The sequence below is a fragment of the Sus scrofa genome, chromosome 13 (genome assembly GCF_000003025.6).
Source record: "Sus scrofa isolate TJ Tabasco breed Duroc chromosome 13, Sscrofa11.1, whole genome shotgun sequence".
Lineage (NCBI taxonomy): Eukaryota > Metazoa > Chordata > Mammalia > Artiodactyla > Suidae > Sus > Sus scrofa.
In genome coordinates this window covers 199,675,244-199,691,168 of record NC_010455.5, presented here as the reverse complement: position 1 = coordinate 199,691,168, position 15,925 = coordinate 199,675,244, and the positions used below count along the sequence as shown (strand labels likewise).

At 45.5% G+C, this 15,925-nt stretch overlaps 1 pseudogene; it reads right to left on the bottom strand.

Annotated features, from left to right (window-relative positions):
- Window positions 3,941–12,740, bottom strand: LOC110256479 (annotated as a pseudogene).

Below are 15,925 nucleotides of genomic sequence, written 5' to 3'. Positions count from 1 at the left end.
TCAACATCGATTCATGGTAAAAACTCTTAGCAAAGTGGTTCCAGAGGGAGCATACCTTAACATAAGAAAAGCCATGCACGAGAAACACACCGCTAATATGACACTCAATGGAGAAAAGCTGAAAGCCTTCCCATTCAAATCTGGAACAAGACAAGGATGCCCACTCTCACCACTTTTATTCAACTTAGTATTTCGGAAGCTGGAGACACAGCCATTAGACAAACAGAAGCAATAAAGAGTATGTAAATGGGAAGAGAAGAGGTGAAATTGTCACTGTGTGCAGATGACACGATACTATACAGAGAAAACCCTAAGGGCTTAACCCCAAAACTACTCAAACGGATCAAAAAAATCAGCAAAGTAGCAGGATACAAGATTAACATTCAGAAATCAGTCACATGTCTGTAGACTCCCAATGAAATTCTAGAAAAGGAATACAAAAATACAATACCTTTTCAAGTTGCACCCCCCAAAATCAAATACCCGGGAATTGACCTGACCAAGGAGGTGAGAGACTTATATGCTGAGAAGTATAAAACATTAGTGAGGGAAATTAGAGGATGCAAAGAAAGGGAAAGACTTTCCACGCTCCTGGGTCGGACACATTAACCTTGTAAAAATGGCCATGCTACCCAAAGCAGCCTACAGATTCCATGCAATCCCCATCACGCTCCCCAAGACATTTTTCACTGAAGTGGAACAAAGAATCCAAAAATTTATGGGAACCATGAGAGACCCAGAATTGCCAAAGCAATCCCGAGGAACAAAAACCAAGCAGGAGGCATAACTCCCCCAGACTTCAGGCAGTACCGCAAAGCTACAGTAAGCAAGAGAGTGTGGTCCTGGTTCCAAAGCAGACATACAGACCAATGGAACAGAATAGAGAATCCAGAAATGAGCCCAGACAACTATGGTCAATTCATCGTCAACAAAAGAGGCAAGAATATGGACAGGAAAGAGACAGTGGTGCTGGGAAAACTGGACAGTTGCACATAAATCCATGCAACTGGAACACACTCTCACACCATGCACAAAAAATAAATTCAAAATGGGGGCTTAACGACTTAAACGTAAGACAAGACACCATAAAGCTCCATGAAGAGAACATAGGCAAGATACTCTCTGCTGTCAACCGTACAAAATTTTCTTAGGTCAGTCTCCCACGGCAACAGAAATAAAGGCAAAAATAAACCAATGGGACTAATCAAACGGACAATCTTTGGCACAGCAGAGGATACCATGAAAAACCCCAAAAGACACCTTGCAGAATGGCAGAAAATAGTTTCCAACGATGCAACTGACAGGGCTTCATCACTAAAAGATACAATCACCTTAAAAAACTCAACAGCAGAAAGCAAACCAACCAACCAACAAACAACCCAACGACCCAAATGAAAATTGGGGAAAAGACCTGAATATACCTTTTTCCAAATAAGACATGAGGATGGCCAAGAAGCACATGAAAAACATGCTCAGCATCTCTAATTATTAGGGAAATGCAAATCAAAACTACTATGAGGTACCACCGTGCGCCTATCAGAATGCCCATCATTATCAAGTCAAGCATTATAAATGCTGGAGAGGGTGTGGAGAAAAGGGTACCCCTACACTGTTGGTGAGAATGTAAATTTGTACACCTATATGGAAACAGTATGGGGGTACCTCAGAAAACTAAATGGAGAAGTACCATATGACCCAGCAATCCTACTCTTGGGCATACATCTGGAGAAAACTTTCCTTGAAAAATACACCGGCACCCGTGTGTTCACTGGAGCACTACTCACAATAGCCCCGACGTGGAGACAACCTAAATGTCCATCGACAGATGAATGGATTAAGAAGATGTGATCGATCTGTGTGTGTGTGTGTGTGTGTGTGTGTATGCCATGGAATACTCACCCGTGAAAAAGAACAGAAGAATGCCATTTGCAGTCACATGGATGGAACTAGAGACTCTCATACTAAGTGAGGTAAATCAGAGAGAGAAAGACAAATACCATACAGTATCACTTATATGTGGATCTAATATAACGCACAAGTGAAACTTTCCATAGGAAAGAAACTCATGGACTTGGAGAACACACTGTGCTTGCCAACGATGACGGGGGGGGAGGTGGAGGGAGTGGGATGGACTGGGAATCTATAGTTAATAGGTGCAAACGTATTGCGTTGGTAATGGATAAGCAATGAGATCCTGCTTCATAGCACTGAGAACTGTAGCTAGTCACTAATGATGGAGCATGATGGAGGATAATGTGAGAAAAAGAATGAATACATGTGTGTGTGTGTGTGTGTGTGTGTGTGTGTGTGTGTGTGTGTGTGCGTGACTGAGTCGGTTTGCTGTAGTGCAGAAAATTGGCAACCCTGAACCAGCTTATGAAAAGTAAAATAATAAACTCAAAAGATGTTGTACGACCACAATGGAACACTGCAGAAATGACAAAGAGGCATTTGCAACATTGCGGACAAGAGATGCTACACCAGTGAAGTAAGTCGAAAGAGAAAGACAAATACATTGTGAATCATTATAGTGGGATCTGAAACTACTTGGGTGTGACGTATTGTGAATAAAAAACTGATGATCATGGAGAACAGATGTGGTGCCAAGGTGGAGGTGAAGGCGTGGGATGGATTGGGAGTTTGGGGTTTCTAGGTGGATCCATATGTTGGAGTGGATTGGGATGAATATGCTGCATAGCACAGGGAATAGATCATTCATAATGGTGATGACGGAAGTATAGAGAATGTATGATGCGTATAACTGAGTAGTTGCTGTAGAGTAGAATTGACAGAAAGTTCTAGTACTATACAATCCAGCGGTCAATTAGCAGGATCTGTGAATCTGACTTACAGCTGGATGACGGTATTGCAGAGTCTATGGCGGAAGGTTGTCCGTCTGGAAGGATTCTGCTCCTTGTGGACATTGCTGTCTGTCCATCCATCTTCCCCTCCCGAGGGACAGTTTCTAATCCATTAGCAGAGGTTCAGGCAGCCGTGACCCACCATGCTGCACCCTCCAGCCTATATCCTTTGAGGTCATCCACATACACTGGAAGGTGATGGCCCATCATTGACCAGAGGGTGCGCTCTGGTATCCATGCATAGGAAGTGACAGGGCAGAGATGCTCTGCAGGTAGATGTCCAGCTGGGGGAATTGTAGGCTCAGGGCCTCTGCCTGCAGTTGCTTCACTGCTGCCTGTTTCCTCTGGGAATGTCCCTTGCTGGCACAGCTCCCACACCATGGGCATCCTTGTTGGTAGGCACCATTACACGTGGGTGTTGGACTCATTACTGAGTTGCAGGCCTCTGCTCCAGGCTCAATAACACACCTCCCTGCATAGACTGACCAAATCTTCTATCACAACACACCTGCACACTCCTCTTCCTGCCGGCTCTGATTCTTAGGTCCGCATCTTTCATAAAGTGCCCCTCCTTCAACTACACAGTTGCTCTTGTCCATTGAATTTGGGGTTTAAAGACACCAGAGCAAATATCCTCCCTCTGTGATGCTGCCCGTGTTACACTGCTGGCTGCTGAGCTAGAGCCCACGGTCTCAATGTCACCATGCTCCTCGGTTTATGAACCCTCTCTGGCGACTTTCCTGCTGCAAAGGCAGATCTGAGTAGCTGCAGCAGAGCCCACTTGGACCCGCAAAGCTCAGTGGATTTCCTGTCTGACCGGATCCATAACGGGGGTTGTCCAAGTTATGCTCGCTTCTTTGACTGCTTTGGTTTCCATGTCTACTTTTAGCTAGGAAATCGGCAAGTGACTTTATGAAGACCATTTATTCATCTTTGATTGGTTTACATTATTTGTCATCTACTCATGTTTCCTTCTTGGGTAGAGAGTATGAATAAGCTTCAAGAAGAGCACCTCTCCGAGTGGGGATCAATGGAGACATTTGGTTTCTTTTTTTTTTCATTTTTGATAGGTTTTTTGATAGTGTAAGTATCTTTTGGGGAAATCAGGACACAAATTATGCATTGGCCCAGGGGTAGCTCTCAGGGGGAACACCCCATTCTACAAATTTTTTCTCAGAAACAAACTGACCGTGAGGCCCCTCAGCATCTGAGAGCAAAAGGTCCAGGTACACGGGGGTCTCTGCTCCTTCTCTGGTCTCTTGGGTGCCTCAGGTCCAGTCATGTCAGTTCTCACCCACCCTGGGCAGCAGGCATTCAGGAGGATCTTGTCCCCTGCTCTCTGCTCACTCAGTTTAGATCCTAGCATAGATCCTGGACAACACAGTGACCCCGATTTTCGTCACTCCATAGATCAGATCACACCATCCCTCCTTCCTGTGCACCCCGTTCTTTGTGTCTTCCACAAACTTGTTCATGAGCCCCACCAGCTCCTGCTCTGTGATGGTCTCACTCTTGAACTTCTGCTGCAATTCAGGGCTGCACTCGTTAAGGGCTCTGACACCCTCAGTGCTAGACACATTCACCACTCTGCCTGTAATACAACACATATCCTTATATAGAGACATGAGCACCAGAAGGATATATATATATACCCAGTTCTCAGGACTTTGGACCCTAAATTTCCAACTGAGATTCAGTGAGCAGTTTGCTAGGAGAAGACGTAAGAGTGCCTCTGTGAGAGAGGGACATGAACTGGCCTTGGATCATCTGCTGAGCATCGTGTATGGATGATGTCAGGGAATGAAATGCTCTAGTGGGGAGGGCAGTGCCCAGATTCCCATAAGAAAAGGCAACTGGTGTATGGAGGAAAATGCTCAGAAAATAAGAGGAGTCTCGCTGCACTCAGGAGAGTGGCCTCCTTTGGGGCCACCTGAGGGTCTATGGTCACTTGGCCAGTGCTCTAGGACAGGTGTGTCTTGACCTGCCAAGGGCCTGTGGGTTTATGAATGGCAGTTCCTAGGGATCAGACAGCATTCATCTTGGGAGGCTCAGTCAGAATAAGCTAAAGCATTCATTTCAGGGTCTGAATTTCATGCATTTTTTTCTGGGTTTGAGTTTTTCTCACTCACGAGTAATGCCTCCAGTCCTGGCTATTGGAGGACAGAGAGGGGCAGTGGAATCTGATAATTTCAGAGATGCCCAGTGAGCATGCCACTGAGAGATTCAAAGGGACCTTAAGAGGGAATGAGAGTAGGACATGATAGGGGCCATCAGAAGCAGGTCTTCCTGGGTGAGGAGGTGCAGATACTATGGAGGGACTGTCCTCAGGTGTGGTTCCTTGCAGTGTCTTTTTGGGTGCAGGAGGGGAGTGGAAATGGGTGCAGCCCCAAGGTAGGAGTTGGCTCATTGTTCCTAAGACTCTAGCATCTTCTGAGACTCCAAGGCCCCTGAATGTTTCCTCTGCCAGCCAGTCAGAAGGAGGGGAGATGTGTAGGAGACAGACTTGTTGAGGCCATGTCTGGACACAGAGCTGGGAATTCGGGCTGGAGGTGGCAGGCCTAGGAAGTTATATTGTGCCCTGCTGAGATGAGATGCTGTTTCTGGACCTGGCTTTTCCACCCTGGTGGGAGAACCCCTGTCTAAGGCGTCAAGGCAGGTACTGATGTTGCGGGTCAAGTGTCCTGGGAGACTGAGTGACAGTCTCCTCTGGTTGTCACACTGATGGAAAATGAGTAGATGACAAAAATCGAGGGGAGCTGAGTAGCAGCTACTTTCCATGTTGTAAATTGGTGAAACAAGGTGGCCATTCGATTGAGTGGCTTTAGTCCCCTGGTGGGTTATGGTAGCAGTCCAGAGTATGAACCTGTAAATGTCTAATTGTGACTCGATTGAAAGCTTAGGAGCACCATTGACAAAGAGCCACCAAGTTTCTGAAGCTGCACACAGTCCATAACCTCCTTACTTTCTTTCAGTCTTCTCTCCATAATCATGTGTCCCTCTCTACCCATGGTAGAAGCATCATCACCACATCTAGTTTTGTGATTTCTGAGGCAAATAGATATATTTTTCTAAGAAAATATCTTTAAAAATTTATATGCCTTGTGGAGTTCCCATCGTGGTGCATTGTTAACGAATCCGACTAGGAACCATGAGGTTGCGGATTCGATCCCTTGCCTTGCTCAGTGGGTTAAGGACCCAGCACTGCTGTGAGCTGTGGTGTGGGTCACAGATGTGGCTCAGATCCCACGGTGCTGTTGCTCTGGTGTAGGCCGGTGGCTACAGCTGTGATTGGACCTGTAGCGTGGGAACTTCCATACGCCACGGGAGCAGCCCCAAGGGAAAAAGAAAAAAAAAAAAAGAAAGAAAGAAAGAAAAATTTATATGCCTTGGCTTATTGCTTAATATCTGTCAAATAGTTGAAGAAACAGTTGTATGCTAAAAATGTCCAAATAGCAGTTGACTAAGGGGAGACCACAATTTGCCAAAACACATGAAGTGGAAGTAGGTTTATCTGTTCCTCTCAAAGTATCCCTCCCCCAAGTTGCCTCCTGCAGTTATTAGGCATATATCTCAGACTGTTGCTCTGTTAGATAACTTTTGTACTAGATGTAGTTGCTTGATGTCCTTTGGATGTAAGAGAGCCCTAGGAAAGCCCCTTGGGTGCTCTCTGTAAGGGAAGGCCTAAGCTTGTGCACAGGATGCTTCAGCCCTTGGCCAGGGGCCTTGGAGGAAATGTTAAACCCTTAGAATGTCCTGCCTGAGAAGCCTGGCCTGGACTTGTTACCTAGGGTCCCGCTCTATAATCTGTGTTAACAGGTGACTATGCTGGGGCCTTGGGGTACTTGGTATGAGGTGGATCTTGGGAGGGGCTGAAGAGTCAGGAGAGCAAAGTGCTCATTGGGCCACACCTAAGTGAGCAACAAGCACCAAGGCCACTGGACACCATGGTCAGTGTGAGCTCCCGGGTGGGCAATGCTCCACAGGTGCTGTCTCCTGTTGTTTCAGGGAGAAACTCGTGCTTCCCCCAGGATCTGCTGGGAGAGGGCATGTGGCAACTCCATCCTGGTCTTTCTTGACCCTGTGCCATGAGACCTTGACCACTGCTGACCTGAGCTAGTCTCTGTTTCCTAGTTTACTCTCATGTGTGTTTAACAGACTTTTGCTGAGTTCTGTGTACTTTTAGTAAATTATTGACCCTGAGGGTGGTATGGGATGTCCTGAATTGGCCAAGACTCCGAAGTGTGCGCTTCGCTTAGCATCTTTAACCAATATATGTATAATATATTCTATCAGGTGGAGTCAAAAGAAAACGTGAAATGAAGAGATGAAGGGAAAGCCTTTGGGGGCATAATGAATTGATGGTAGTCTGGGCTCCCGAAACCCGAATCAGAAAAAGCCAACAAGCAACGACGAAAGGTGAATCAGGTCACTGTGAGCGGGAAGGAGGGGTGAGAAGGTCTGGGTGGAGTCCTAAGGGAAGCCCAGCTGTGACGGGCATGGGGCAAGTTAAAGGGCTCTCAGAGGAGACCTTTGCGTTAAGGTGGGAAGAGAAGAAAGGGCCAGATGTGCAAAGAGCAGCTGGACCGAGGCAAGACTCAGTTGGACTGTGTAGAAGGACCTGTGGCCTCAGGCACCTGGAAAGGTGGGGACACAGCCTTGCTGCCAGTGAAGTGGAAGAGGAGAGGGAGCTGGGACCGCAGAGGAGGCCAGAGGCAGGCGGAGCCCAGATCTTGCCTGAAACCCCTTATCTTGGGCTCCATTCAGACTCACCTTTGGGTCTTATTAGCGGCAGAAGCTCGGTGCACACATCTCGGGTTCCCACGAAGTTGGTTTTCATCATCATTTCTGCCTGAGTATGAAATGGTGTGGGATTGGCAGCTCTTAGAGCTGAAGGAAATGGAGTTAATAAATATTAGCCTTATGTGAAAATTTTGACAATGGTAGCTCTTTGTAATATGTTTTCTTTCTTTTTTTGGGGGGGTGGGTGGGTGGGCTGCACCCTAGGCATATGGATATGGATTTCCCACGTTAAGGGTCCAGTCGGAGCTGTAACTGCCGTTCTACACCACAACCAGAGCTAGGCAGGATCCAAGTCGTGTCTGTGGCCTACACCACAGCTCATGGCAAAGCTGGATCCTTCCCCCACTGAGTGAGGCCAGGGATCAAATCTACCTCCTCAGGCATAGTAGTTGGGTTTGTTACCCTTGAGCATGACAGGAACTCCCGTGCTATGTATTCTGATGAATATTAATTAATGTCCGTGTTTCCTTCGCAGCGTTGTGCCAGTGCGCATTTCAGGGCTTGATCGTGCTCTAGAGTTCTGTAAGATGGCACCATCAGGGGAGGCTAAGTGAAGGGAGCAAATATGGGATCTGCGTGTCCCATGCTTTGCCAGATTTTGTTCATGTCAACATAAGTTAAAAATTCACTGAAGGGCTCCCAAATTCCATGAGAGTGATATTGTGAAAATCTGGACTCAGTCCTAAACCGTCTGACCAAAGGTATTTCGGGAGCCCTCTGGCTGGAAGGGACTTGTCAGTCTGGAAGGATTCTGCTCCCTCTGGCCACCAGTATGTCCACTCTCTGGGGAGTGGGCTCTAGACCCCACACCTGAGATTCAGCCAGTGCCCTGTCACAGCCATGTTGGCCACCCTCACAAGGCTGTATCCCATCCACTTATGGGAACTCCTATCTACTTACTTTTGGGGGCGATGGCCGCATTGTTGACCAGCACGTCCAGCCCCCCGTACTCCTTGCACAGGAAGTCACGCAGGACCCGGATGCTCTGCAGGTCATCGATGTCCAGCTGGTGGAAGCGTGGGCTCAGGCCCTCTGCCTCCAGCTGCTTCACTGCCGCCTGGCCCCGAACCACGTCCCTGGCTGTGAGTACCACATCCCCCGAGAACTGCCGACACAGCTCCCATACGATGGCAAGGCCAATACCCTTGTTTGAGCCAGTCACCAGGGCCACATGAGTGTGGGAGGACATGGCCGGTGTAGTGTGTCTGAGCCTCTGGTGTGGAGAGTGGAGGGTAGTGTGCATCTAGGACAGGAGGTGGGGCAATACAAGGGGCTGGACCTGACTACCAAGGAGCTAGTAACACCAGAGCTGGGATCCAGTGTGTCTGGCTGCCAGGAGTGAGACTCCTAGGGCACTAAGCCCTGCCTTCTTGCCTCTGTCCAAGGACTGGCCAAATGGTGCACGATGTTCCCAATGACCAACTCCTGACTCCACTCTGTCCCTGGCGCCACATCCAGAGCCAAACCTGGGCACAGCAGTCTTTTAAATTAACCTGAGATGCCCAGGGTTCTGTTGGGAGGCGATATATAGGTGAAGGGCCCCTGGGGGCAAGGGAGTTCTAGCAGTTGAGCAAAAAGTATTTGGGAGGAGATCTTCCAAAGGAGAAAAAGGAGTGCAGATTCATTCTCTTAGGCTGGGCCCATTACTCCCTACAGAATGGCAATGATTGCTTTTTCTTTAATGAAAAAAAAAAACTACTAAGGGAGATGGCTTATGAGGAACAGAGTTCCTGGCAGCTTTCTTAAGAGGCATTCCAGACAGTGAATGAGAGACATGGTCCTATGTTCAACTACCCTTTGGGCCGTGTACCTGGCTCTGTGGGATTCCCAGTGATGCCCCGGGCTTGGGGGGTTTGTGAAGCTCTTTCTGTGCCAAACCAGTGGTTGGGATATTTATTGCATGCAGGAATAATTCTTTGGGTTCCTGAAAGTGCCACATTTTGGTTTGGTTTATGTTACTATAATAAGTGGAATATTGAAGTGTATGTTATATTTTTGGAAGTTGACTTGCAGTGCTTCTGTTACTGGAGGGAACGTGGAGGACAATCCTCAGGACCCTGGGGAGGCCAGGATTGGTGTTGGGTGGGAAGAAGTTTGTCCTTGCTGCCCTGGCTGCTCTTGGGACCCTCTTACAGGGACTCGTGGCAGCGGATGCTTGGCAATCCCCCTGTGTTTCAGCAACAGCCCCTATATCCTGATATTCCTCTTCCGAGCAGTCCTATGATGTGATCCCCATTTTACAGTTGAAAGGATAAAGTAGATACCCCTTGTGGCTCAAGGTCATACAGGAAGGTGGCTCAGGCAGGATACCTTCTTCCTGATGTTTGTCCGGAAAGCTGTCAAATAGGAAACCTAAAGCAATTCCATACTCCTTGTTCGTCCTCCTAACGAGATCCAACAATTAGGAACAATTGGTTTGGTATTAAGCAGTCTGCACCAATGGACATGTGTCAGGAACTATGTCTTCCTTAATAACCTTTCAGCCCTCCTTTCCCACTTAAATTTCACTTTCTCCCTCCAACAACTGGGCCATCATCTCTCCTAGCCACTAAAACCCCTACTGGCTCCATTTTCCCATCCTCTCTGATTCTCATAAGGGTATATCCTTCATCCAAAGTCCCTCCCAGTTCACAATCACTGCTTCTGGGGGACCCTGATCAGGAATCATTTGCAGCCCCGGCCACCTCAGAGGGCACCACAGAGGAGGACATTGCAGTGGAATACCACCTGTTGCTGTTCTTGCTCCCCTGGGAACACACCCACCCTGCTGTTGCCACTGCCAAATGCTCTGGGCATCCTGTAAATCCGCCTAAGTCTCATCCACACTTCCCAGGGTCCTTCAATAAGGAGAAGGCTGTGCCACCTTCCTGCAGGTCCTTGCTGCTGTTAAGAGCCCAGCAGCCAGGCACTGACTACTACCCCTAAGCATTGCCTCCTGCTCCCTGGGAACACACTCAGCACCTTGGGGATAACAGCCTGCTCATACCAAAGAACAAGACACCTAATATTCAAATTCCCATGACGAAGAAAAATAGCAACCCCCACCCTGCCCAAAAAAACAGGGGTGTTCCTGATAGAAGTCACCCTCCAAGACTTCAGTTTGGCTTCCCTAAACTCACAGAAAGAGAAAACCATAAGCAAGATGAAGAAGCTCAGGAACCAATTCCAGTTAAAGGAACAGGAGAATTCACATGAAGCAGCAAAAAAATGAAACAGTCCTTGGTAGTCTGATAGACACTGTGTTCAAAAGGGAGGAGGTGAAACTACTGAAGGAATTGAGTCTGAATATCAAGGAATTAAGAGCAGAGGTGAAAAGTAATGCAGATTCCTTTGGAAAGGAACCAGAAATGTGTAAGTAGGAACAGAGAAAAATTAGGAAATTCATGTTCAGAGACACAAACTGAGCTAAAGGAACTGACGAGCAGAATGAATGATGCAGAGGGAGGAATTGGTGACCTGGAAGATGGACTCATGGAAATCACCCAGTCGGGACAGTGGACAGAAAACCAAATGAAAAAACATGAAAGCAGTATAAGAGATCCATGGGGTGATACAAAGAGGGCCAATGTATGCATAATAGGAATTCCAGAAGGAGAAGAAAAAGAAAAGGGGATTGAAAGTATATTCAATGAAATTATGTCTGAAACCTTTCCAACACTAAACAAAGTAATCTGGTATCAAGATACAGGAAGCCCAGAGGGCCCCAAACAAGTTGAACCCAAACTGGCCCACACAAAAACATATTATGATACGAATGGCAAAAGTTTAAGTGAGAGGGAGGATTCTAAAGGCAGTAAGAAGAAAACAAAGGGTTAATTCTAAGGGAACACCCACATGGCAGAAGGCTGATTTCTCCACAGAAACAGTAAAGGCCAGAAGGGAGGGGCAAGATATACTTAAATTCTGAAAGGAAACAATTTGCAGCCTAGAATACTCTATCCAGCAAGAATATCATTTAACATAGAAGGGGGAATAAAGAATTCCTCCAACAAACACAAGCTAAAAGAGTACAGCAAACCTAAACCATTCTTCAAGAAACACCGAAAGGGCATCTCTAAATAAAAGAAGAAGTACGAAGAAATAGGATGGAGAAAACCACAACTGGAAAGCAAACACTTACATAAGCCAGCATACAGATCTAAAAGAGGAAAAAAAAAAAAACCCAACAACCTACAGTAAAATCGATGATAAACACAAGGAACAGCAAAGGGACAAACATGAAGATGCTAACAAGGGACTTCAAAATCTTAGAATGTGGGGAATGAAAGGAAGACAGTAGAGACTCTTTTTTTTTTTTTTAAACAATAATATGCTTGAGCCTGTATGACTATCAGGCTAAAACAAGCAAATCCAGGAAGGGTTCACATTCACAAAAGCTCAAAAGAAAAGTACTCAAGCACAAAATAAATGGAAATCATGCAACCCCAAAAAAAGGAGGATAGGAGAAACAAAGAATCAACTGGAAACCAAGGTTGAAAATGGCCATAAATCCATATGTATCAATAATTACCTTAAAGGTCAATGGACTGAATGCTCTTATCACAAGACACTGAGTGGCAGACTGGATTAAAAAAAAGTAAACACCTACAATCTGCTGTCTACCAGAGACTCACCTTTGGGCAAAGGACTCCTATTGATTGAAAGTGAGGGGATGGGAAAAGATATTTCATGCCAATGGACAAGACCAGAAAGCAGGAGTTGCAATACTCAAATCAGACAAAATAGGCTTTAAGATAAAGGCCATAAAGAAAGACAAAGAAGAAGACTATTTAATGCTTAAAGGACCCACTCAAGAAGAGGATGTTACACTCACCAATACATATATGCCCCTAATGCTGGAACACCCAGGTACCTACAACAAACACCAACAGACATAAAGGAGAAATAGATGGGAGGACACTAATAGCAGGAGACTTTAACACCCCACTCACATCGATGGACAGATCCTCTAGACAGAAAATCAGGAAGGCAACAGAGATCCTGAATGACGCAATGGAAAAGTGAGACTTAATCGACATTTTCAGGACATTCCATCCAAAAAAATCAGCATACGCATTCTTCTCAAGTGCACCTGGAACACTCTCAGGGATTGATCACATACTGGGGCACAAAGCTAACCTCAACAAATTTAAGAGTATAGAAATTATTTCAAGGATCTCTCTGACCACAATGACATGGAACTAGAAATCAACCAGAGGAAAAGATATGAGAAAAACCCGACCACATGGAGACTACACAACGTGCTCCTAAAGATGCCATGGGTCAATGAGGAAATCAAGCAGGAAATTTAAAAATACCTGGAGACAAAGGATAAGGAAGACGCAACCCCTCCAAATCTATGGGATGCTGCAAAAGCAGTGCTCAGAGGGGAATTCATAGCAAGACAGGCCTTCCTCAAAACGGAAGAAAAAATCTCAAATCAACAACTTAACCCACCACCTGAAGGAACTCGAAAAGGAAGAACAAACAAAACCTAAAGTCAGCAGAAGGAAGGAAATCATGAAGATCCGAGAGGAGATCCATAAAACAGAGAATCAAAAAACAATGGAAAAAATCAACAAAAGCAAGAGCTGGTTCTTTGACCACGTCAACCAAATCAACAAACCTCTGGCCAGTCTCCCCAAGAAGAGGAGAGAAAGAAACCCAAATCAACAAAATAAGAAGTGAAAAAGGAGAAATCCTGATGGATCCTGCAGAAATACAAAAAGCCATAAGAGAGTCCCATGAACAATTGTATGCCAACAAATTCGACAATCTAGAAGAAGCAGACAACTTTCTAGAGACCTAGAGCCCGCCAAAACGGAATCCAGAAGAAATAGATCACCTGAGCAGACCTATCACTAGAAATGAAATTGAAGGTGTCGTAAAAACTCTCCTGACAAGTAAAAGCCCAGGGCCAGATGGCTTCACAGGCGACGTCTTTCAAACATACCAAGAGGAACTTATACGCCTCCTCCTTAAACTCTTGCAAAATGTTGCAGAAGAAGGAACACTCCCAAACACCACCATCACCCTCATACCAAAACCAGACAAAGGTACCACCAAAAAAGAAAAGTATAGGCCATATCTTTGATGAATGTAGATGCAAAACTTCTCAGCAAAACTTTAGCCAACTGAATCAACAACATAGAAAAAGATCATCATACACCATGACCAAGTGGGATTCATCCCAGGTGCACAAGGATGGTTTGCCGTATGCAAATCAATCAATGTCACACACCACATGAACAAAGGAAAAGTCAAAAACCACATGATCATCTCAGTAGATGTGGACAGGGCATTTGACAAAGTCAAACATCGATTCATGGTAAAAACTCTTGGCAAAGTGGTTCTAGAGGGAGCATACCTTAACATAAGAAAAGCCATGCACGAGAAACACACCGCTAATATGACACTCAATGGAGAAAAGCTGAAAGCCTTCCCATTCAAATCTGGAACAAGACAAGGATGCCCACTCTCACCACTTTTATTCAACTTAGTATTTCGGAAGCTGGAGACACAGCCATTAGACAAACAGAAGCAATAAAGAGTATGTAAATGGGAAGAGAAAAGGTGAAATTGTCACTGTGTGCAGATGACACGATACTATACAGAGAAAACCCTAAGGGCTTAACCCCAAAACTACTCAAACGGATCAAAAAAATCAGCAAAGTAGCAGGATACAAGATTAACATTCAGAAATCAGTCACATGTCTGTAGACTCCCAATGAAATTCTAGAAAAGGAATACAAAAATACAATACCTTTTCAAGTTGCACCCCCCAAAATCAAATACCCGGGAATTGACCTGACCAAGGAGGTGAGAGACTTATATGCTGAGAAGTATAAAACATTAGTGAGGGAAATTAGAGGATGCAAAGAAAGGGAAAGACTTTCCACGCTCCTGGGTCGGACACATTAACCTTGTAAAAATGGCCATGCTACCCAAAGCAGCCTACAGATTCCATGCAATCCCCATCACGCTCCCCAAGACATTTTTCACTGAAGTGGAACAAAGAATCCAAAAATTTATGCGGAACCATGAGAGACCCAGAATTGCCAAAGCAATCCCGAGGAACAAAAACCAAGCAGGAGGCATAACTCCCCCAGACTTCAGGCAGTACCGCAAAGCTACAGTAAGCAAGAGAGTGTGGTCCTGGTTCCAAAGCAGACATACAGACCAATGGAACAGAATAGAGAATCCAGAAATGAGCCCAGACAACTATGGTCAATTCATCGTCAACAAAAGAGGCAAGAATATGGACAGGAAAGAGACAGTGGTGCTGGGAAAACTGGACAGTTGCACATAAATCCATGCAACTGGAACACACTCTCACACCATGCACAAAAAATAAATTCAAAATGGGGGCTTAACGACTTAAACGTAAGACAAGACACCATAAAGCTCCATGAAGAGAACATAGGCAAGATACTCTCTGCTGTCAACCGTACAAAATTTTCTTAGGTCAGTCTCCCACGGCAACAGAAATAAAGGCAAAAATAAACCAATGGGACTAATCAAACGGACAATCTTTGGCACAGCAGAGGATACCATGAAAAACCCCAAAAGACACCTTGCAGAATGGCAGAAAATAGTTTCCAACGATGCAACTGACAGGGCTTCATCACTAAAAGATACAATCACCTTAAAAAACTCAACAGCAGAAAGCAAACCAACCAACCAACAAACAACCCAACGACCCAAATGAAAATTGGGGAAAAGACCTGAATATACCTTTTTCCAAATAAGACATGAGGATGGCCAAGAAGCACATGAAAAACATGCTCAGCATCTCTAATTATTAGGGAAATGCAAATCAAAACTACTATGAGGTACCACCGTGCGCCTATCAGAATGCCCATCATTATCAAGTCAAGCATTATAAATGCTGGAGAGGGTGTGGAGAAAAGGGTACCCCCTACACTGTTGGTGAGAATGTAAATTTGTACACCTATATGGAAACCAGTATGGGGGTACCTCAGAAAACTAAATGGAGAAGTACCATATGACCCAGCAATCCTACTCTTGGGCATACATCTGGAGAAAACTTTCCTTGAAAAATACACCGGCACCCGTGTGTTCACTGGAGCACTACTCACAATAGCCCCGACGTGGAGACAACCTAAATGTCCATCGACAGATGAATGGATTAAGAAGATGTGATCGATCTGTGTGTGTGTGTGTGTGTGTGTGTGTATGCCATGGAATACTCACCCGTGAAAAAGAACAGAAGAATGCCATTTGCAGTCACATGGATGGAACTAGAGACTCTCATACTAAGTGAG